We start from the raw sequence: 25,227 nt of genomic DNA on the forward strand, positions 1-25,227 counted from the left end.
GGATGGTTCGACTAATTGGGAAAACTATTATTTTCCAAATTTAGTAGTCTGACTTCGAAAATTGATTTCGTCCCCTAAACGAATCCAAATTGAGAACCACTTTTTTTGTGGTCCAACCAAAGAGTTAAGATTGTAAAATAAATTTTTTTCTACATATAAAAACATTGTAGATAAATACAGAAAAATAAAAAAAATGACTATCACACAAAATAAAAAAAAAACTATCATTTTCCAGATTTTGTAGTTTGACTTCAGAAGTCAATTTCTGACCCTAAACAAATCCAAATTGGGCACAACTTTTTTTTAGTTCAATAAGAAAGTTAAGATTACAAAACATTTTTTGTTGCACAAAAAAAAACTTTGTAGATATATACAAAAAAAATCAAAATCGTTTGCTATGTAGAGTCGAAACATTTTCGTTCCAATAAGTTTAGTCCGAAACACTTCCCAAGGATGAAACACTTTTAATTACAACAATAAATCAGATGTTATGAGAAGAAAAATGTGACAATGAGGCTTTGATACCACTATTGGAATATGATTATCGACGAAAGAATAAAATCGAAACAAGCATCCAAATAAACGTAACAAAAAATGAAAAAAATACAACGAATCAATTCCACCAAGAATCAGTTTGAGTGATTTTATCACTCCGTCATATAATAGAATTAGTAGAAGAATTTATACCTTGAGCAATAGTAGTTGCCATCTTCGTTTAATGCTTTCTCCATTTCCGTATGAACATCGGGCTCGATTATCAAAAACTTACAGTCGTCCAAATGTCCGGTCTCTTACAGTAATCCATACTAGTAATTTAGAAAACCTTCGTAAGGTTGAGTTCTAATTTTCCTAATAGTGTTCGATATCTAATCACGCAAATCTATACCCGTTTTAGTCTCAAAAGAAAAACTAAAAGAAAAAGTTTAAAGAATAATTTATGTTCTTTTTTCTTTTAGTTAGTTCATGAAAATAGAGAATATATTTTTGAAAAAACCTTTCATTGTTTGGTATCATGTGTAATTCGATCTTTCCATCATATATCCCGAACAAGCTAAAATTCATGACATGGCGTCTACTTTGCTTATGCATATTAGTATTGCAACTCCTTGTATTAAACCTGACTAATTGCCTTGGCCAAGGACTTGCGATTAATATGAGTCAAGAGGATGTAGGATATGTCCCCTCATATTACTTGTAGTGATAGATCCTTTTTGGACCACACCACCACCTTTGTATGCCTTATGTCATACCCAAAACATCTTACCTTAAACATCCATCAATATAGACCCACTTCGTGATGAATCAAAGTATGATACTCCACATACAAGGTGAGTCAGTGACACAAGTCTAAGGATTATTTACACTATTAACACATGAGAGTATTTCCATAACACTTTCATGAAATACCAAATGGAACTCTCATAATAGGTCATGTTCAATGTATTTTTCTCATACCAAGCACCCACATGTAATGTTCAGGTATCCTATACTTCAACTTATGAAATCAGTTGCATGCATCCTATGCATGAAGGCTTAACATGTATTGAAGTTTGAGTATTATGAAATTAGTTGCAAACATTCTAGTGTGATTGCCAAGTATGAACATATGTCTAACACAAATATTTTCAATTGTTTCAAAAAAAATGAAGAGTCAAAACAACCTATTCAAGCAATTCTTTATTTAACTTGTAATTTGAGTGCAACATAGAACTTTTACCAAAGGGAATTCCTCATGGAATAAATCTAGTAACATGCTCTTGATTTAAGGCTTAGAATACCTTCATATGTCAACCTCTAGAATGAAATATTATGCCTTAGCACAACCAAATAGTAGAAGGATACAATCCACGTTGACCTAAACTTTTTACTTTCCCTAAAATACTGTGTTTGACTCTAATTTTTTACACATATTAGGATATGGATATGAGGATGTTCTTCTCCCCATATATATAAAAAAATTATAAAAAAAATTGAGCATTCCATGTCCATATCCTACCCTCATTAAGTGCAAGTACCACAGGATACAAAGATTTTAGCACATATCAATAGAGAGGCTAATATTCTCATAGTATACAGAAAACTACTATGATGAGGTAGATGGTACTACAAATGCTAGTGTCCATTTTCAACCAAATTTGAGGTTTCATGTATGTCATTGATCGACTCCCAACGTACTAATGTCAGAAGTGAGAATGCTGCTACAAAATATAGGAATTAGGCGGTGCTTACAAGTATAGGTTATCATATAATTTGTACAATGAAGTACTAGAAGTATTCTAGGATCGTACCCAAAGGAGGCTTAATTAAACTAAAACCAATTCCTATGCTAACAAGTCTAATTAGTACTTTAATTAAATTATATTATGACTATTCATAAGTTGATAAACGGTTTTCTAAAGGAATACAATAGCTACAGAAATGGATTTAGAATTTATCAGGCTTAATGACAGAAGACTAACTCGTTTCAATGTTCATAGTTAAATCCTACTTCGGGTTCTATTCAATCAAGTAGTCATTAACATAGTAGGGCCTTTAAGCCTTCCACTAACCTAATGAATCGTCAAGCATTACTTACCTCTCAATGTCACAGGACAGACCAAGTTAGGGTAAGTTTTTCACAGTAGGAAATACAAATTTTAGGTTCATTCCTAACTTCATGACTTCCTAGAGTCGTCAATCTTAGGTTTTTAGGTTTTTCCTTTCCCAACCAACTGATCCACTAAGAAACCCTACATAAATGTTAACTAATCTCACATCCACTCATTAATCTCCCCAATGGATTAATTCTTCAAGGATCTAACGATACAATAGAATTGAATTCGAAAAGAGACATTTCCAAAATCAAAAGTAAAGTTGAGAAAGATCCAGATATAGATATAAATGTTGTTGCATGAACAATAATCTGTGATGAATCTGATGGATCTATAATCCAAATCTCTTAAAGAACAAAACAAAATTGAAATAAAAATTACAAGTAAAGAAATCTAAACTACAAATTGAAGTAAAATTAAATAAGGGAAAAATTGTCTTCTAAACTATTTTGAGCAATCCTATTTATAGACCTAGGGTTAACAGCTTCACTTTCTTGACCTAAAACGACTGACTAATCTTCGTTAAAGTTCATTGTGCAAATGAAAATGCCCCTGGTCTTTTAAGTGACCATGTTGCGTCAATGTCATGACACTTGTAACGCCCCAAAATTTTAATTTTGGATATTGTGAATGTGTGACACAAAATATCTGTCTGCTTTAGTGGTTATGTGTTCTGGGTGTATTTGGGAGGTCCCAAGTTCAAGCCAGGACTTGGGTAATTTTGTTATTTTTATGAATAAGCCCTATCTTTGGTCAGTAGGCTTTTAAGTAAAAGTTGAAAAATAATTAACAGAATGGCCCTGCTGGTCTGGTGGATAAGTGTAGTGTTGGTGTGAAGGAGGTCTTGTGTTCGAATCTTGGCGTGGGCATTATTTTTGCTCGTGCATCTAGGAGAGTTTGAGATGGACTAAAAATCTGACTAGTGGATTTAGTAGGGAGTTTGATGGAGAGAAATAAGGGATTGGGGTGGTTATCAAATATTCTATTCATCTTTTTTTTCCATTGTTTTTTTTTACTTTCCCCAAAATCCCTCCACCCTCTTGCCGTTTTTTTCTTCATTGCTACCGAATTTCTGCTCTCTTTCACCCTTCATCTTCTTGAATTTTCTTTTCCCACTCTGCCTCGTGTTGCTCCATGTTTGGCTGCGATCATTCGGTAATTTTTAGATAAGTGATTCATCTCCGTTTGTTAACTTTCTTCTGAAGTGTTTTGTTTATGCCAATTAGGGGAGGATTCAAGGGCTTGTAATCACCAATCGGAGTCTTAGTTTGTGTGGGAATTACTGTTCATTGGTGGAAGGTAAGGTTTAATCGCTTATGGGTTAAAACCTCAATACAAGTTCGATTTGGGATCATGTTATGTGAGATTAAATTAGTGTTATTTTTTCAATTATAGGCTTTGGAGTGCTCAGGGACTATTTTAGCATCAAACAAAACCAGGTGTGTACTCGAAACGCAGAAAATGAGATTCAACAAAAAGCCAAAATTGCTTACTGTCGAGAAATAAGGGAAATAAGAGAAAATGATGCGAAAAAAATTGTAGAGAAAGGAAATAAGGGTATTATAATCTTGGAAATCAACATACTGCACTAAAATAGTTTTGGACAACAGGAGTAGTCAAAATTTGAAAAATCACCATAAATTGTGGAAATCGAATTAGAGGATGAAACAAATATGACATTAAAGCTTATTGAGTATAGTTTCTATAGAAGAAACAGTGTAAGTAATGGAATTGTAAATCATGAGATATAATAAATTTTGTGAGACAAGGTCAGAATGAATTTAGGTTCCCCTATTCTGACTTTAGAAAATCATAAAAAAATGGAAAAAAATAATTAGTGGTTAAAATTTATATGTTTAAATTATTAATGAGTCTATTTTCAATATAAAAAAATGTAAACATCATCCAAATTTTTTACTAAGAGATAATTAAATTTTTGCAAAGAAAGGTCGTAGTTGTCAGACAGCAGAATAGTGGTAAGTTTGAAGATTTTACTGTACTTACTGGCTAAACCAAAAATTTTGAATTTTTTATGGTAGAAAGGTATATGAACCTAGTTTTAGAAACACCAAGCGGTTTTTTATTTGGAATTCTGTAGCTTGAGATATAAATAATTTAGTGACAATGACTCAAGTAGATAGCTTTGAATGATCATATAAGTAAATTGTGAAAACATATATGAACATTTAGCTAGCATGAGTTACATTAAAAATGGATCCCATGGCCAAGGCCAATATGGGCCGAGTGGGCAACACAAGCATAGACGGGTGTATGGGCCCATTTTTACCGAAATGTTTCTAAGGTTGCACGGGTCGCCCAAGTTGACTGTAAACCTCCTGTAAGGTCGGTGAGTGCTACTTAGACCCCTAAATGTGTGAAATTGACTGAATGATATTAGGAATGAGCATGTTAATATTTGAACTGAATATATGTACTAAAATTTCATAATATCATATCATCCATAGTATGTTGCATTGCATTGGGAACTTTCGAAGCTTGTTGAAGTGTATATTCATGAGATAGTGAAGCTACATGGTGTGCTTGTGTCCTTTATCTGGAATTGAGATCCTCGCTTCACTTCTAGATTCTAGAAGGAGCGGCACGAATCTTTAGGTACTAGGTTGAATTTTAGCATTGCTTTTCATCCTCAGTCTGATGTCCAATTAGAACTTGTAATTCAAGTGTTGGAAGATATGCTTCGAGCCAGTGTTATTAAACCTAAGTTAGTTGGGAATGAAACTTGCCTTTGGCCAATTTTCTATAATAATAATTTTCAATCAAGCATCCAAATGGCTCCATATGAAGCTCTTTATGGTCGACGGTGTAGAACACCTTTGTGTTGGTCATATTTGAGAAAGAGAAAGATGATGAGACTGGAATTGGTGCAAGAAATAAAATGGGTAAAATTGATAAAAAGCTAGATTAAAAGCAGCCTCTGATAGGCAAAAGTCAAATCCTAATTTGAAATGGAAGGAAATTGAATATATTGTAGATGATAAGCTATTATTGAAAGTCTCTCTATGGAAGGAAATTTTGCAGTTTGGTCGATAAGGGACGTTAAGTCCAAAATATATTGGGTCGTATGAGATCATTGAGAAAGTAGGGTCAGTTGCCTACCGTTTAGCCCTGCCATTGGATTTGCAAAAGATACATAATGTATTTCATGTGTCAATGCATCAATGGTATCAATCAAATCCTTCCCATGTGATTCTTGTGGAAGTAATTGAGGTGCAACATGATTTGTCGTACAAGGAAGAGCTAGTAGAAATCTTGGCTTATGAAGTAAAAGAGTTGAGAAACAAGCGTGTCCGTTGGTGAAAGTCCCATGGCACAGTCACGGTGTAGAAGAAGCTACCTAGGAAACATAAGAGATGACGAGATCTCAGTATCCCCAACTCTTTTCAAGTAAATTTCAAGGAAGAAATTTCTTAAGGGGAAGAATTGTAATGACTCAAATTCCAGTGGTGCCAGAAAACGCTATTGCAAAACCCCCTTTTGTAAGCTGAGTTTGTAAATATAAAATAGGAATATTTATAGGGTTAATATGAGAATATAATAAAGATCGTTTAAGTAATTTAACCAAAAAATTGTTAATTAAAGCTAATGGACTAAATTGTAAAAGTTCAATCGCTATTGAGTTTTAATTTAGAAAAGGCTTAGGGATTTAAATAGAAACTATCCAAAGGACCAAAATGGTTATTTAACCATTTTTTATTGTGAGTTAGTGGATGATGATGATTATCCCCACTTAGTTTATATTAATAGTTAAATTAATATAATAAAACCTAATTAATCTAATTAACCAAGATTAATCGTAGTATATATCACATTGTATTAGAAAGAGATGGTATTATCATCTTCTTCCATCATCCAAATAGACAAAAGAAGATAAAAAAATTCCATTTTTGGAGCTTAACATTCAACCAAGCAAAATTGTAACATAAAAAAGCCTTTTTCATGTCATTTTTATAGATTTATGATCATAGGAGCTCAGTTTAGCTAACTCATTTATCAATTTCTTAAGTTCTTGAGTTTTTAGTAAGTTTCCATTGTAGGGAAATTGATGAATTAGGCTTGAAATTGATATATATTAAGCTGAGATCAATATAAGAACTAAATTGTAAAGTTAATTAATTTTATCTAATAACATTAAAACTTTAGGGACTAAATTGAATAGATGGAAAACATGTCCTAAAATTATGTTCTAAATAGGAAGTATAGGTTCCCTAATGAAAGAATGTGGAATCGAATTTTGATCCGAAGCTAGATATTGAAAAATATGCATATCCCGGGTATAGGGACTAAACTAAATAAAATGCAAAATATGAGTGGTTGTGTATTTGATTGTGAATTGGATGAAATCTAATATTATTTTATTTATTGAATTATCGAATGTAGCTAAAGGCGACATCGGGCCATCGCGAGAGAAAATAAAAGCGAGAGTCACCGACGAGTGACGAGAGAATTCGGTTTGTACTTTTATGATTTCAAATCATTGTACATATATATACATTTATATGTTGATTTCATGAATAACTATCGAAGTAAGCTTATATTTTCGTATAAAATGATTCATATTGAATTATATTCAATGTCGAGAAATTGGACTGAATTGAATTGTAACAACCTATACTTGACTCATTCACCTAGTCCGGGTACTGGATGTCACTTCAACCCGCACAACTCATCATCCTTTCTGTTCTAATTTAATTTTTATTGTAAGAAAACTTAAACTTCAATTTTCCTTGCTACTATTAATATTCATGTTGCTAGTTCTAATCGTGTGCAACCAATCTCCTTTAATGATCCGACAATTGTTTGAAAGTTTACAATTTGGCCTCATAATTACAAACTCAATTAACTTCAACCTTGAGGCATGGCCTCTTTGGGTGCCCTCTATATATACATGAACAGCTACTTTGCACCACCAACTAAGGTGGGGTCTGGCTTGACCCTTTTTGATTTCTGTGTCTTTAGCTAACCTGTATTCAAGCAGAAATTTTATAAGTTCGAGAGAACTTAGTGAGATTTTCTCATTCATAATTGTTAAAGACTATTTTAATTCTAAGAAAAAGATGTTATGTGCATAGAGTTAAACCCCCTAGATTCTGTGGGGAAATATTTTGCGGACTTTATTGACGAAGCCATTGTTTACATTCCTTTAAGCCAGAAGTTGGTGGTATAATTCCCAACCTGATTACAACCATAATCTCTTCAAGGTCTTACCCCTACTGTTCCTTAATCCCACTTCCATTATATCCCTTATTCGCTAGTGCAATCAAGAGATGTCTAAAGGTGGTTGTACCATTAATCACCCTGAATAAGGTCTTGAACTTGTGCCCATAATACATATTATTCAATCCCTTAATATTAGATACTTCCAATATATAGGTAGTTCTCAACGAACTTTCCCTTACTCAGGTATCTGTTGACGATTTCCACCCCTGGTAGACCTACCCGATCTTACTAGTGCTTCATGACCCTGACGAATTTCTGCCTCTTACTATTATCAAGGGTTGCACCCAACAACACCGACTGGCAGAATCTAACGGAACTTCATCTCCCTATCCATTCGCCCATTTATCCATTTCACCACTCTAATCTACCTATCCTATTTAAATGAAAACCTCCGTGCTCTGCATACAAGATATACATACATTTCATGCAAATAAGGTCCTTAATACATAATACAAAGTACGCCATATTTCAGCACCACAAATATTTGGTTAATCATTCAATGGTTATTCATACATACACTCACATACTTGCACAAGATTAAACATTCACAACATGCTCAATCACCACCTCTACACATAAAGACATACTCAACTAACCCAGGATAATAACAACTCAATTCATTTAACAGCTAAACCTCATTAACCCTCCAAGTTAGAGAGCAGAATCTCACATTAGATCATTTCTCCTTGTCAACTTAGCTTGTCTCACCGCCAGAGCCTCATTCGTCTTGGTCGCTAAGCATGAAACCTACATAAATCGGTTAAAACAAATTTTTTCAAGCTTAAAACCCATAATCAAATTTACAGAAACTTATCAGGAGCCCTTACTTTCCCATTCCTCGAATCCTCGAGTACAAGGGGATAGGAAAGCATACCTGTTACTGGTTCGCGACGGAATGTGCAAGTGTACACAATCATTATTAAGTAATAAGTAAGTAAAAAAGTCATCATCTCCATAGAGACTGTGTTTAAATCGATAATTGTAAAATTACTATTCATAAGTTGATTTAGAAAAACACAATATTTTCAAGTGATGGATTAATTTAATTTAATTAACTAAATGCAAATGAATTAACCTAAATGCAATGATTGAAATAAAATGCAAGGTGGTGGTTTAGCAGTAATTTCACAAGTTTAACAACAATAACATGAATAAGCTAGAATAATTACAACACTTAACTTAATTCATTCTCAACATGTTTAACAATATGTCAAAAAAATTCCTTAGCAACTCAATCATTCACTAACTTGAAATCTAATATAAGTTATTTTGAAATCTTATACTTAGTAAAACATGTATATTTCTATGTCCATATTTAACTAAGGATTCCTTAGAATTTATGTGAAGTAACAGGGACAGATCAGGTTTGAAACAAGTTAATCGGACAAACTTAAATTTATGCAAGGTAATAGAGCTCTCCTGAGCTATTACAAACCTTTAATTTAATTGAATCAGAATCTAAATTAAGCAAGCATATTCCAATTATTGAGGCTGATTTGTGATTTTGTTTCACAAGTATGAGGGTCTTCAATTTAATTATCCCAAAGCTAATTTGGGTTGCTCTTGATGGCTTGCTGAATTTGGGGTTCTCTTCCCCTTGTTGGACGATTTTGGTGACCCAATTAAGAAGCAATTTAACTCTCTTCAGCAACCATCTTTAAGCTAGGTCAAAGCAATATTTCTGAGCCCAATTCATCCTCTAGCCATCCACATGAAGTGGGATTTTTTGCATCACATGCATATGTGTTTTTATTGACTCTGACATGAATTATTTTGGTGGTTCAACTGCAGCAAATTGAGTAAAAATTAACATGTAGCGTAAAATAGCAAAATTATGTAAAATTAATACTAAATTACATAAAATTGCACACTTTACTAAAATTGTCTTTAATGTCTAAATATGAACTAAAATCACTCAATTAGTTGTCCATATACTCAAAATTTGCATAGATTATAAGTAAAAAGGTGCTTGAAAAACCTATATATTTTAGACATATCATACCCCCAAACTTAATCCATTGCTCGACCCGAGTAATGTTTCATGCAAAGCAAAAATTAGGGCAATCTTACACAATATTTACAAAGGATCAATTTTTCACATAATCATGCAGTAACAAATTTATGTTCACAACCTCTCCTTACTAATAAATTGCTAATATGCAAATATTATTTCAAAATCTTTTGTTAAGTAAAATAAAATGCTATCATTAGTCATAATTTGCATGCATTCCAAAGTCATATATAAAATTTACCATTCAACAATTTTCATTATCTAGTTAGACAAAACAATTCTAAGGTTTAATTATTTTTTTTCATATGTTGCACTTAGTAATTTCTCTCCACTAATGTAGTCGGAATAATTATGAAAATAAATAGGTCTTTTATATGGTTGTAATAGGGCTAGGCTCAAGGTAGGGATAAAGAGAAATGATTTTTAGGTTAAATCATCTTAACCCTAAATTTGTCTCGAATCTTTTTGGGGTACAGTCTTCCGACTAATGGGTTTTAACACCCCCAAACTTAATTTGAAACTTATGCTCAACAATATATCTTGACACTTAAGTAGAGATTTTTTTTTTGGACATGTACATCATTCTAATTTTTTTCCCCGAATTTTACTCACCAAGACAAGTATAGTTAAGAGTGGTGCAAGATAGTATAAAAATTTAAAAGATGATAATATGGTAGCTTATTATGTAGGTAAATAATAACAAAATAGGCTATATGGCTTAAACTAAGGTTTCAAGGGTTGAATTCATATCGTAGGCTTGAAAGGCTCAAACGATCCAAAGAAATTATCCCTAAATCATATTTAGATTCTTATGCCTCCTAGGGTTTTGCCTCAAGAAAGTTACTAATACAATTCTAAAGACTTAAACTTTCATGTATGTCTAATTCTAAGGAAAGTAAATTTTCATGGCAAAGACTATATAAAACAAATGAAAAATGCAAGCATACCATAACTAAGCTAACATATAACAAGAACTTAAATAAAATCATAAGTTATACTAGCATATGGGCTAACTTATTAACAAAATTTGTTTCTAAGCATCACTTTATTTCAACATACTTATATGTGAAAATTGAAAAATTTTAAAAATCGTACAAGATTGGCCCTTGCCCCCTTTAAAAAGAAGCAACGTCCTCATTGCAAAAAATAAAAAACAAAGTAGTGAATGAAAACTGTACACTAGGTAAGACTCAAAAAAGAGAGATGAATCATGAAAACTGCTTAAGTACAAAGTCTTTCTTGAGAAATACAATCCTTAGACATGTACATTCACATTGCCACACTAATATATTTCTTTACTAGAGAACAAAAATTAATGGAAGAGCATTGGCTTAGTTTATTCATAAATTGCAAATTATTCAACTTTATTGTCCATAAAATAAAATATTCCTAAATTCAATAAATGCCTTAAAAGAAATACTAAAAAGAAATCCCCCATTTTGTTCGTTAGTATTATCCCCTATTTTCTTGCTCATTTTCCTTCTCGTTCTCGCTTATGTTCACGTCCTCTTCTTGCCATGACTCGAAGATATGATCTGGGAACTCAGGAATAAAAATATTAGAGATATTCTTAAAAGTATTCCTTATGGAATCATCTCTAATTTTTGCATATTTCCAATAAGCCTATTGTTGGTTATAAATAAATTCTCACATATCCATCATAGTTGAAAATTCAAATTTATTCATAGTGTTTGAAGAAGTGGTCATCGAAATAGTCAACTCAAGATTAACACTTGGCTCCAATGATTCAGCAATATTTGGTTCCACTATAGGTTCAAGGTTGTTTGGTTCTCCTTCTGGTTCTACTTCTTCTGTTTCGTTTACTGAGTTAGCTTTTGGTTCAAATTTGGTTGACGACTAATCAGATTCTAGTTCATTCGGCTCGATCTGGTTCAACTATTCAACATTCTCCACTAACCTTTCAAGTTCATGTTGTGTTATGCAACCTTGAACATAACGACCCTTTAGGTTTGCTTTTGATTTAATTTGGGCTCTCAAGCAAAGTGAAGTAATCAATGATGGAAAATAATCACTTCTTGCCTTTTTCCTCGCACAATCTTGGATTTCCTTGAGAATAATTTTCCCAACATTGATAGACTTCTCTGTTATAATTGAATATAACAAAAGCATTCATTCCATCGAGATGGTGTAACTATGTGAGATAGGCATGAAGCTATATCGAACAAAGTAGAACCATACCTTTGCCACCGGTTTTAAGTACTCCTTTAAGCAAGAATGACTGCTGCATTTTCTTATAATCCATTGGGATCTCAAATTTGTAACAATGTTAAGAACTTGTTGAAGAGAATCTCAATTGATATTTGTCATCATGACAGAGTATTCATTTTATTCAACATCAGGTAAGTTAAACAAATCATTAATACACTTAGAAGTAAGGGGTACCTTCTTTTTACGAACAAGAACTTCAGAAGCATTTGGTGCGGTTAAATTGTCTTAGAATTCTCGTACTAATCCTTTTTTAGGCAGTGATCATATGTTACAAAATTGATTCCAATTTAAAGCCTCAATTGTTTCTCGAATTGACAAAGGCATAATCATCTTGTCTTTACTATCCAACTTGAAACATTTTTCCAGCATTATGGGTTGATTTTTTTTTTGAAGATGGAATCAAATCTTTCCCTTACTTCCTCATCTTGAATCACAATTGGATTTTTGGCAGAAGTCTTTGAGGATTTAGTTCTTTTTCAATACATCAAAACTTTTCCTGAAAGAAAAGAAAAATTCAGCTTTTGAGGTGTTAATTCTTTGTGGCATCAAAGGATGTGAAAGCTGCGGAAAACTTTGGATAGGGATGGGGTAGGTTGTTACGACATTAGGGATTTTGCGGCGGAAAAAGGTTGTGGCGGCAAAAGGGAAATATTTTGATGCGGTAAGGAGAAGGTGCGACAATAGGAAAGAAGAAAAGAAAATTTAAAGGAAATTTTCGAGGTTAGAAGTAGACGGCAAGGAGAAAAATATTAAAACTAGGGTTTAAGGTTATTTATTTTTAGGTGTGGGGAATATGATGGTAGCAATGGGTTTATATAGTAGTAAAATAGGGCAAGTTTTTAGCAAATTTTTAGCTAAAGTAGATGCTTGGGTGGCAAGACATGGAAGGAAAGGAGATGTGGCCAAAATTTTAGGGTTTTAGGGGTTCTTATGGATGGTACGTATTGGGGTTTCCTTCTCATCTAGGCCTCGAGCCCAAACTGAAGAATTGTTATTACCTGTACTAAAAACTTAAAGTATAACAAAAATAGACTGATTAGTACTTGGGCCAACTTGACCCTCTTATTGAGCATAAAATAATAAAATTAAAGTTGAAAATAAAAATTAAATAAAAAAATCCTTTTAGGTTATATAGAAAATGTCTTCTCGAAAAATTACGTCAAATTAAATTCCCAAGAAAGGTTGGAGGGGTCACAAATGGTCTCACTTAAGTTTCAATCGCCTTAGACAAAATTAATTTAATGTATTAATTCAAGAAAAAAGAATTTCTAAATATGCCATTTATTCAAATGAATTACATAAAAAATCAAGGGTTTATTAAATTGAACGAATTTTTAATTCGCTCTACTTCACTATCCCAATAGTGCTTAAGACGTTGGTCATTAACTTTAAATGTGCCTCCATTTTTATTGTGTAGTTCCACCACTCCATATGGATAGACTTTTTGAATGGTGTAAGGTTTATTCTATCAGGATTTGAGCTTCCTAGGGAATAACTTTAGCCTTGAATTGAATAACAGGACTCTTTTACCTTCTCTGAATTCTCAAGGTTATAGACGTTTGTCATGCCATCTCTTAGTCTTTTCTTTGTACATCTTGATATTCTCGTAAGAAAACAACCTTAATTCCTTTAACTCATCAAGCTATAACATTCTTCCCTCACCGACTTGCTTTAGATCTAGATTTAATTGCTTCAAAGCCCAATGAGCTTTATTTTCCAACTCAAGCAGCAAATGACATGCCTTTCCAAAGACTAACCAATAAGGAGTCATTCCTAATCGTGTATTGAAAGTTGTTCAATAGACCCATAGAGCATCATCGAGCCTCCGGGATGAATCTCTTTTATTAGGTTGCACCACCTTCTCAAGGATTCCTTTGATATTAAGGTTTGCAAGCTCAACTTTCCCATTCATTTATGGATGATAGGAAATTGCTACTTTGTGTTTCACATCATACTTGTTCACTTAAGCCATTTATTTACAAAGTGAGATCCTTCATCGCTAATTATAGCTCTCGGAGTCCCAAACAATGAAAATACATGTTTATGTCAGAATCTCATACCTACATTAGCATCATTTTTTGGGTATGCCTCGACTTCCTCCCACTTGGATACATAATCAATGACCACTAGGATATACTTGTTACCATAAGAAGAAGGAAATGAGCCTAGAAAATCAATGCCCCAAACGTCAAATAATTCTATCTTTAAGATGTTTGTCAAGGGCATCTCGTTCCTCCTTGATATGTTTCCAGTCCTTTGGCATTGATCGCAATTATTCACATATACATATGCATCCTTAAACAATGTTGGCCAAAAAATATAGCTTGTAAGATCTTTACTGCAATGTGGGAACCACCAAAATGTCCCCCACTTGGAGATGAATGGCAATGGTATAGGATCTCATCAATCTCACTTCAAACTACACACGTTCAGATTATATTATCTGCACATTATTTAAATAGAAACAACCCCTCCCAAAAATAATACCTACTATCATGAAGGAATTTCTTCCTTTGTTGGTATGTCATTCCAAGAGGCATTATTCCACATGCTAAATAATTTTTAAAATTTGCAAACCAATGAGTTTCATGGATTTGACTTACCTCGGAGATATGCTCATCTAGAAAATTTTCATTAATTGGAACAAGTGAATGAATTACCTCATTTTTTTCCAACCTCGACAGATGATTAGCTACTTGATTTTCAACTGCTTTTCTGTCTAAGATCTCAAGGTCAAATTCTTGGAGTAAAAGTATTCACTGAATCAACCTCAGTTTAGCATCTTTCTTTGTGAGTAAGTATTTGATGGTCGTATGATTAGTAAAGACTGTGACTTTCATACCTATAAGATATGAATGAAACTTGCCAAAAGAAAAAACTATAACAAAGAGTTCTTTTTCAATTACCGTGTAATTAAGTTGGGATTATGCCAAATTTCTACTTGTATAGTAGATCAGATGGAACACTTTGTTTCTTTTTTGACTCATCACAGCTCCCACAGTAAAATCACTAGCGTCACACATCAACTCAAAAGGAGAGTTCCAATTTGGTGTAATGATTATTGGGGTTGAGATAAACTGATATTTCAATTCCTTAAATGCTTCCAAGCATGCTTTGTTAACCTTAAAAATGGTGTTATTTTCTAATAAAGTACACAAAGGTTTGGAAATTTTTGAAAAATCTTACGTAAACCTTCGGTAAAAACTGGCATGGCCTAAGAAACTTCTTACTTCTTTCATAATGACTGGAGGTGGTAACTTTTCAATTACATCCACCTTTGCTTTATCAACTTCAATCCCTCTTCTGGAAATTCTGTGTTCTAAAGCCAATTCCCTCATTAACCATAAAATAACATTTCTCTCAGTTAATGACAAGATATGTCTCTTCACATCTCTTAAGTACCTTAGCCAAATTACTCAAACAAACATCATTTGAATTACCAAAACTAGAAAAATCATCCTTGAATACCTCAACAAAATTTTTGACTATATTAGTAAATATTGTCATCATACATCGTTCAAATGTTGCAGGTGCATTACATAAACCAAAAGGCATTCGCCTAAATGCAAACGTACCATATGGGCAAGTAAAAAAAATTTTGTGCTGGTCTTCTAGGGCTATCAGTATTTGGTTATATCTTGAATATCCATCTAACAAACAGAAATATTTGTTACCTGCCAGTCGGTCCAACATCTGATCTATAAAAGGCAGTAAAAAATGATTCTTCCGAGTGACCTTGTTCAATTTTCTATAATTGATACAGATTCTCCAATCCGTGACTGTCCTCATCAGGATTAACTCATTACGTTCATTCTCTACAATCGTGATTCCACCTTTCTTTAGTACACATTGTACCGAACTTACCCATGAACTCTTTGAGATGGGGTAGATAATTCCCACGTCTAACCATTTGATAAATTCCTTTCGAACTAGCACTTTCATAATAGGATTAAGTCTCCTTTGCCCATCAATTCTAGCTCGCTCACCCTCCTCTAAGATAATCTTGTGCATAGAAAAGGAATGGCTTATTTCTTGAATATAAACTATGGTCCAGCCGATCACCTTTTACATTTCTTTAAAACTTTGATCAGTTGCTCCTCTTGGCATTCTATTAGTTCTGTTGAAATAATCATAGGCAAAGTAGAACAGTTACCCAAATAAACATATTTCAAATGAGAGGGTAGTACTTTTAGTTCAGGTTTCAGTGGTTCCTCAATTAGCAACTTCGATTGTGTGTATTCCTAAGCTTCCAACTCCAATGGTTCAACCCGTGCTGGTTGAACATAGTCCCTCAGATTGGATTCCATCAAAGCCATATTTTTCTTACCTTGTTCATCTTCCAATCGTTCAGCCTATAAGGTGTTTTCCGATGCGTCTTCTACAAAATTACTTTCTCATTCCAAAGAAACTAAGGTTTCTAGCCCCTCCATTACTGACTATTCCTCCATTCGATCAAGGAATTTCGTGGCTTTAAGAACATTAAATGTTACCTAATTATCTTAAACTCTCCTTGTGAGTTCACCTTTCAGCACATCTATTAATGTTCTCCCCGTTGCTAGGAAAAGTCTTCCCAAGATAATAGGCACTTCCTTATCTGCTTCAAAATCTAAAACAATAAAATCAGCAGGAACAATAAATGTATCTACACATTCCAAAATATCCTCGATCTTTCCTTCTAAGTATGCCAAAGATCGATCCGCCAATTGGAGTGTCACAATTGTGGGTCTTACTTCACTTATTCCCAACATCTTGAAAATAGACTTTGGCATCAAGTTGATGCTTGCTCCTAGATCGCGTAAAGCTTTACCACAGTAAGATTCTCCAATATTACAGGGTATAATAAAGCTTCTGGGGTCCCTCATTTTTGGAAGTACTTTGTTATGTAGGAACGCACTGCACTCCTTTATTAATGCTACAGTCTCGAACTCACTAAATCTCTTCTTCTTGGATAGAATGTCCTTTATGAACTTGACATAATTGGCCATTTGTTCTAAGTTTTCTAATAATGGGATATTAATGTGAAGCTGTTTTAGAACATCCAAAAACTTCTTGAATTGCACCTCCTACTTCTGTTGTTTGAGTCTTTGTAGATACGGAGGTGACGGAACTTTGTCTTGGATTGGACAATTTTTTTGAGGAATTATATCTGCATCTAAAGAAGGTGTTAGCTTATCAAAATTCAATATTTTAGATTTTACCTCATCAGAATTTGCAGAAGCTAGCTCCTCAGGTGCAGGAATTTCAACTCTCGGTTGATTTTCCTTTTTCTTGACAAGTTCTTCTTCAACCTCAACTACCTTAGGTTCCAAAGTCTTTCCACTTTGTAAAGCAACTACTTTGCAGTGTTCCTTACCTAAATTCCTTGGATTTTTTGTGTCACTCGGTAAGGCTCCTAGTGGTCTATTATGAAGCTCTGTAGCTAACTAACCCATGTGGTTTTCCAAAGTTTTCAATGTTGTTGCTTGGCTTTGGATTAAACTATTATTCTTCGCCATGTATGCCTTCAACAAATCCTCCAAACTATTAGATGATTCAACTTGTGGTGGTTTTTGAACTTTTTGATTGAACCCTAGTGGTTGATTTGATTTATGTTGCATGTAAGTGTTGTTCGGTCCAGCTCCTTGCTTATTCCAAGTTTGGATGGTTTCGCCGTGAAGGATTATAGAAGTTGGATTGTGGTCCTTGTCCACTTCTATTATGGTTTTGATTCCCTACATAATAAACAGACTCAAGATTTGATGGGAAATTCTCAAACGAATGTATGTCCCCACAATATGCATAGGAAACATTGTTGAATTGACTCGGTGGTTGAACTACAACATGATTTAAACCGTTAGTAGCAAACTGTTTTAGCATTGAAGATATAGAAGATACCTGAGCTGAGAGTGAAGTAAGAGCATCTACTTCATTATAAGACTTCGATAAGAGATAGAACATTCTCTTGATGATTTCATAAGCTTCATTATAAGACTTTGATAAGAGAGCACCGTTCGTAAAAGCATCTACCACCAGCCTAATGTGTGCGTTGAGACCGTTATAAAACATCTCCACCTAGATGCAATGTGGAATCCTGTGGTGAGGGCATTTGCATCGTAACTCTTTGAATCTTTCTCATACCTCATATAAGGATTCGTCATCCATTTGTAGAAATGTGGGGATCTCATTCCCCAACTTAGCATTTTTGCTAGGTGGGAAATATTTTACCAGAAAGCATTTTGCTAATTTTTTCCAAGTAGAAATTGAATTCGGTGGCAACGAATTAAGCCATGCTCGTACTCGATCTCGCAGTGATAATGGACACAACTTCAACCTCAATGCATCTTCGATTACACCCGCTATCTTAAAGGAAACCCTTTTCTCCATAACCAGTCAAAGGTAAAGGTGTGGATCTTCTGTTAGCATTCCACTAAATTGGCCCACTTTCTGAAGAATCTAGAACATCATAGGCTTCAATTCAAACTACAATGCCTCGACCTCCAATCTATTAATTCTCAAATTTAACTCATTAAAAAATGGCCCAGCGTACTGCCTTATGGCTTGATCCATTTCATCAGCAATAAGGATTAGGTTACGAACATTAATGGCTCCATTCCCTTGCACTTCGTTAGGATTTTAGGTTCATTTCTGTGACTTGTCTCCGGGTTAATCTTTCTCGTCTCCTTTGTCTAAATGTCCACTCGATTTCAGGGTCTACAATGAGTAAATCGGTTATTCGATCTATGCTCATAAACACTTCAAAATAAAATCACAAAAAAATTAAAAATTAATTAATTAAAAATTAAAAAATTCTTAAACCAAATTGCAAGTAATAATTTCACAAATAATGTTTAAATTAAAAATCCCTAGCAACAATGCCAAAAACCTGGTTTGCGATGGAATGTGCAAGTGTACACAGTCGTTATCAAGTTATAAGTGAGTAAAAGAATTGTCGTCTCCACAGGGATGTGTTTAAATTGATAATTGTTAAATTACTATTCACAAGTTGGTTAATAAAAACACTATCTTTTAAAGTGATGGATAAATTTAATTTAATTAACTAAATGCAAATTCATTAACCTGAATGCAATGATTGAAATAAAATGCAAGGTGATGGTTTAATAACAATTTCACAAGTTTAACAATAATAACATGAATAAGCTAGAATGTTGCAATACTTGACTCAATTCATTCTCAACATGTTTAATAATGTTCCGGAAAGAATTCCAAGGCCACTCGATCATTCATTAACTTGGAATCTAATATAAGTTCTTTCGAAATATTATACTTAATAAAACATGTATATTTCTATGTCCATATTTAACTAAGGATTCCTTAGAATTTATGTGAAGTAATAGGGATGAATCAGCTTTGAAACAATTTAATCACATAAACCTAAGGTTATGCAAGGTAATAGAGCTCTCCCGAGTTATTACGAACCTCTAATTTAATTGGATCAATATCTAAATTAAACAGGCACCTTCCAATTATTTTGTCCACTAATTGCCATATGGTTAAGATTGATCAACTAATTCTAAAGCATCCAAACATATTTTGATGCTTGAAATATGTCACACCCCTAATCCGTATCTTTCGCCGGAATTGAGTTACAGAGCATTACCGTAAAATCGTAACTTAAAACATTTAATTTCCAAACATTTCATAAATCATGGCAGAATTCATTCAAAATCATGCTTATTGTCCCTTATTCAAGCCCCCGAGGCCTTAGAAACACTTTAGAAATGATTTGGGACTAAATCGAGAACATTTAGAACTTTTTGGAAAAAAATAGAAAATTTCACACTGTAGAGGTCACACGGCCGTGTGACTCACACGGCTGAGACACATGACCGTGTCTCAAGCCGTGTACCAATCGAAATAGGGACACATGACCGTGTCCCAACTTGTGTCCATGCTCGTGTAACTCTCTGACTTGGGCCATACGGCCAAGCCATACGCCCGTGTGTCAAGCTGTGTGCTAGGCCATGTAAACTGCCTGACTTGCAATGTAACACCTCTAACCCATATCCGTTGTCGAAATAGGGTTACAGAGCATTACCGTAAAAACATAACTCAAATCATTAATTTCCAACATTTCATAATCATTGCAAAATCCAATCAAACACATGCATAACGTCCCTTTTTCAAGCCTTCAAGGCCTTAAAAACACTTTAGAAATGATTCGGGACTAAATCAAAAACATTTAGAATTTCATGGCAAAAGATAGAAAAATTCATATTATAGAGGTCACACAGCCGTGTGGCCAGGCCGTGTGACTCACACGATTGAGACACACGCCTGTGTCTCAGGGCGTGTGGGCATTCGAAGTAGGGACACGCGGCCGTGTCCCTGCCCCTATCCATGCCCGTGTAACTCTTTGGCTTGGTTCACACGGCCAAGCCACATGCCCATGTTCCAGGCTGTGTAACTCTCAAAATGGAACCTTTAAAATCCTACAGGGGACACACGGCTGTATTGCATGGCCGTGTGGACAAGAAATAGGCCATTTTCATGCCAATTCTCTCACCCAAAACAAGGTTACACATACAAGCCATTGTACCTATATTCAAGCATTCAGAATGCACTTAAAACATGCATAATAAAACTAGATCATTATGGTATTTATCATACAACCAATATGCCCAAAAAGGCACCTCAAACATAATCTTAAAATCAACCTAAACACATACATGTTTTGGCATAAATCAAGTATACACAACCACAAATCATCATGCCAAGATATAGCATAATTGACCATATATCAAACCTCAACAAAATATACCAAATTGATAAATAAAAACATACATCTACTTGACCATTTCAACATTAACCATAAAAGCACCAAAATACCTATACATGTGCATATTTAACCATTTATCAAATGACTTATTTCCATATCAAAACATATAAAAATGACCTTACCATTAGGACCACTTCCCACATGCATCAAAACCATTTAAATGTCATCATTCTATTCATTTCCAAATGATTCCATCAACCAACATATATACATACCAAATTATGTCCAAATGGTCATACCTCAACCAAACATACTTGACCAAATTTCATATCAAAACATGCCCTAAATGATCACTTTGCTAACATGTCAACTCTTACCACTTTTTCCATAAAACCATGCATCAATTTGATCTTATAAACACCAACCTTTAAACATCAAAGTGCCAAAAGCACACCAACCATCAAGGCATCCAATATCATAAGTTTCACAAATTCAAAGCAACATTACATGCCGATATCATTAACTAAACATTAGACATAAGTCCACCTATACATGCCACTATAACTACGACCAAAGCATCGAAATCTACCGATAAAATCAATGGACAGTGTGATGGATCTCTGACTAGCTTCCAACCCAATCGAGCTCCCGATAATCTGTAAAGTAAGAGAAAGATAATCACATAAGCAATGAATGCTTAGTAAGCTCGTATAAACTTAAACATAACATTCCATTTCAATAATGAAAATTGTAGGTTAAATATAAACCTATACCAATGCATCAATATTTATCGAACCATAATATCAACTCACAATGGAATAAGTCTATCAACACCATATATATATTTATCATTCCTAGCATAGTAGGATTTCATAAGACTTTAAACCCTTCCATTTACTTACTTTAGCTTAAATAGCAACATCATTTCATTAATTAGCATATTTTTTCATGAGCTAGGTATATTCATCCATAACATGCATAAACTTCACACATAAAAGTACATCTTTTAACTCATCATTCCCTTTTGTTTCATCATATTTCATTTCAACTATGAACTTACCAATTTCATTACCTTTTCATACTTGTTTCCTTTGCATAATACAATACATACGCATAACATCAACCATGACTACAAGCTAGTGCATTTAACATAGCTCCTTTGAAATCAACTAAATGATAAACCATTTCATAAGAAATTACATACTTTTAATTTATACGACATTTTCATGTACATAAGCACATTACCAATTGAACACTTACCGTTTCAATTTATTTCATTAAATCTAAGCATGATATAATCCAATCATAAGCTTGGCACAAGCCTAAGCATCATCCACAACTAATGATAGAGCATCAACTCATAAATCAATTGAAATAACATAAGGTAAGTCATGTACATGAACAACATCATTTGAAATCTTCAATTTCATGAGCGTAAACATACTTTCATTGAACATTACCTTTTCATTCCTTTTCATAAATTCATGACATAAGTCATTTAAATACTTATCGTTCCTTCCCTTTTTATGCCTGTTGAACCACTTAGAATAATACCAGATACGCGGGAAAGTTCACACAAAGTGTGCTAAACATATAGTCATAGCTTACACGAGCAGTAAAATGGGCCTGCTCACACAAGCTGTCGGTCAGAATGTAAGCTACACAATGCTTCTCACACAAGCTGTCGAGTATCCGCAACTAATGTCGAACCTTAGCCATCGGTAGGATATTCAAGACCAGCACCCAAAACATAGTAACCTGTGTATGCTTACACAAGCTATCAGTCAGAACATAGCTACACGGTGCTGCTCACACAAGCTGTCAAGTATTTGTAACACATGTTGGAACTCCGTCATCGGTAGGACATTCAGGGCCAACACCTGAAACATGGAAACCCTAATGACATGTCATTTGTATCTTATATATTCCTAAGGTTCAAACGGGGCTCGATAATCGTCGCACGTCGTTAAATTTCCATTGTCTCTTTACTCGATAAATTGTACAATAACATATATTTATTGATTCAATCACAATAGAATCACATAATAACATTCAATTAATCAGCATTATACAGAATTCAGTTCATACGGACTTACCTGGCTAAATTGTAGAAATGTCAAAGTACAAGGGCATTTTGGTAATTTTTATTCTCCTCGAATTTTCACTCGATCTTGATCTAAATTAATAGTTTTATTCAATCCATTAATTTAGACAATAAAAAAATGTGTTTTATGCAATTTAGTAATTTTTAACATTTCACAAAATTGCCCCTAAAATTTTACTTTTATTCAATTTAGTCCCTGAGCCTAAAACATGCAACTTAATCATTTTTATTGAATTTTACACTATTCGAATATTCATAGCCTCCATTTCAGCCCATTTTTGCAACAATTTCACATCAAATCCTTGTACTTTTATTATTTTAGCAATTTAGTCCATAATCGATAAATTCATCAAAAATCACTTAACAAAATACTTTTAAATAACAACCAATATATCAAATTCATTATTTAACATAAAAATCACTAGATTCATCAATGGAAACATTCAAAATATTTAATAGTTTTAAAATCAAAGGTAAGGGCTAGCTGGACCTAGTTGTAATGATTTCAGAAACATAAAAATTATTAAAAACGGATAGCTTAAGGGCTTACATGTAAAGAAACATGGTTAGTCGAGCTTCAAAATCTCCCATGGTGGTTCGGTGAAGAACAAAACCAAATGGGGAAGAAAACTATTACGCATTAACCTTTTATTTTATTTTATTAATAAAATAACATATAAAACATTATAATTAAAAGAAATTAAAGCATCCAACCGTCCCACTATCTTTAGGATGGCTAATTTACTCAATAAGGCCATCCAATTATAATCTTTTTAATCAATTAACACCTTTAAACTAATAGCGATTTACTTTTTCAACTTTTACAATTTAGTCCTTTTCGCTTAATTAACTATCGAAACGTTAAAATTTTTCAACGAAACTTTAATACCATCTTAATGACATTCTTTAAATATTTATAAAAATATTTACGGTTTGGTTAATAGAAACAAGGTCCCGATACCTCATTTTCTAAAACCACTTGACCTTAGGGTCTTACCATTTGAACTAAATTAAGCATTCAAATAGCATAAATTATCGAATCAAAAACCTTTTTAAAACCATATTTGACTCATAAATATTAAATTATAATATTTACGAACTTACTCATGGACTTGTGGCCCGAAACCACTGTTTTCGACACCACTGAAAAACGAGCAGTTACATGTAACCCTTTGAAACCTGCAGAGGACACACGGCCGTATCGCATGGTCGTATGTCACACACGGCTAAGACACACGCCCATTTCTTTGGCCGTGTGGACAAGAAATAGGCCAATTTCAAGACATTTCATTCACCCAAATCAATCACACACCTAAAAGCCATTTGCACATACAATCAAGCCTTTAAAATATGCTTAAAACATGCATAATAAGACCAATTGAATAGGTCATTTATCCATAAAACCAATGTGCCCAAAAGGCACCTCAATCACATTAACCAAACATACTTAAACATATGCATAATTTAGTCATTCATCACCCATACATCTCTAACCTATTTCCATACCAAAACTTACCACAATGACCACATGCCAAATCACATTCAAACATACCAAGGTGGTCATCCAAAAAATACCATCATTTGACCATTTCAACACCAACCATCAAAGCATCAAAATGCCAAAAGTTCATCAACTATAATACCAAAGTTACAAGCCAAACATGAAAATTCTCTCATCAAACACAATTCACCTATACATGCCACTATAACCATGACCAAAACATCAAAATCTACTGATATAGTTGTTGGATAGTGTGATAGGTCTCCGACGAGCTTCCAAACTGATCGAGTTTTCGATAATCTATAAAACATAGGAAAGAAAAATGACATAAGCACATAATGCTTAGTAAGTTCGTAAATCATGAACATAGCTTACCATTTCAATGTATAATCATAAAAATAGACATGAATCAATCCAACATAGCTTGGCACAAGCCTAAGCAAGATCAACAACACAAGTTAGTGATTAAACACATAACTTAACAATATCATCACATGGTAAGGAATAGTACATGAGCTTAACATCACTTAAATCATACATTTCATAAACATAAGTATTCATACTTTGATCATCAACATTTCATACCTTTTCGAGAGTTTGTTAATTTAGCTTTCGATACATTTACCATTTTTTTCCCTTTTTACGCCCATTAAACCACTTAGAATAATACCGGATACACGAGAAGCTCACACAAAGTGTGCTAAATACATGGTTGAAACCATTCATTTCCTTTTCCTTTCCTTTACATAGACGCTCACTTAAGCCATAAATGGGTTTGCTAACACAAGCTGATGGTCGGAATGTAGCTACACGATGCCTCTAACATAAGCTGATGAG

The 25,227-nt window shown here is 33.7% G+C and overlaps 1 non-coding gene across 1 annotated transcript; it reads left to right on the forward strand.

The window, feature by feature from the left end:
• The first annotated feature begins 18,136 nt into the window (after positions 1–18,136).
• Positions 18,137–18,243, forward strand: LOC121220425 (small nucleolar RNA R71). Its single transcript, XR_005917627.1, has one exon. It is a non-coding gene; the product is annotated as a small nucleolar RNA R71 (small nucleolar RNA).
• The last annotated feature ends 6,984 nt before the right edge of the window (positions 18,244–25,227 follow it).

The sequence above is a fragment of the Gossypium hirsutum genome, chromosome D08 (assembly GCF_007990345.1).
Source record: "Gossypium hirsutum isolate 1008001.06 chromosome D08, Gossypium_hirsutum_v2.1, whole genome shotgun sequence".
NCBI classification, from domain to species: Eukaryota; Viridiplantae; Streptophyta; class Magnoliopsida; order Malvales; family Malvaceae; genus Gossypium; species Gossypium hirsutum.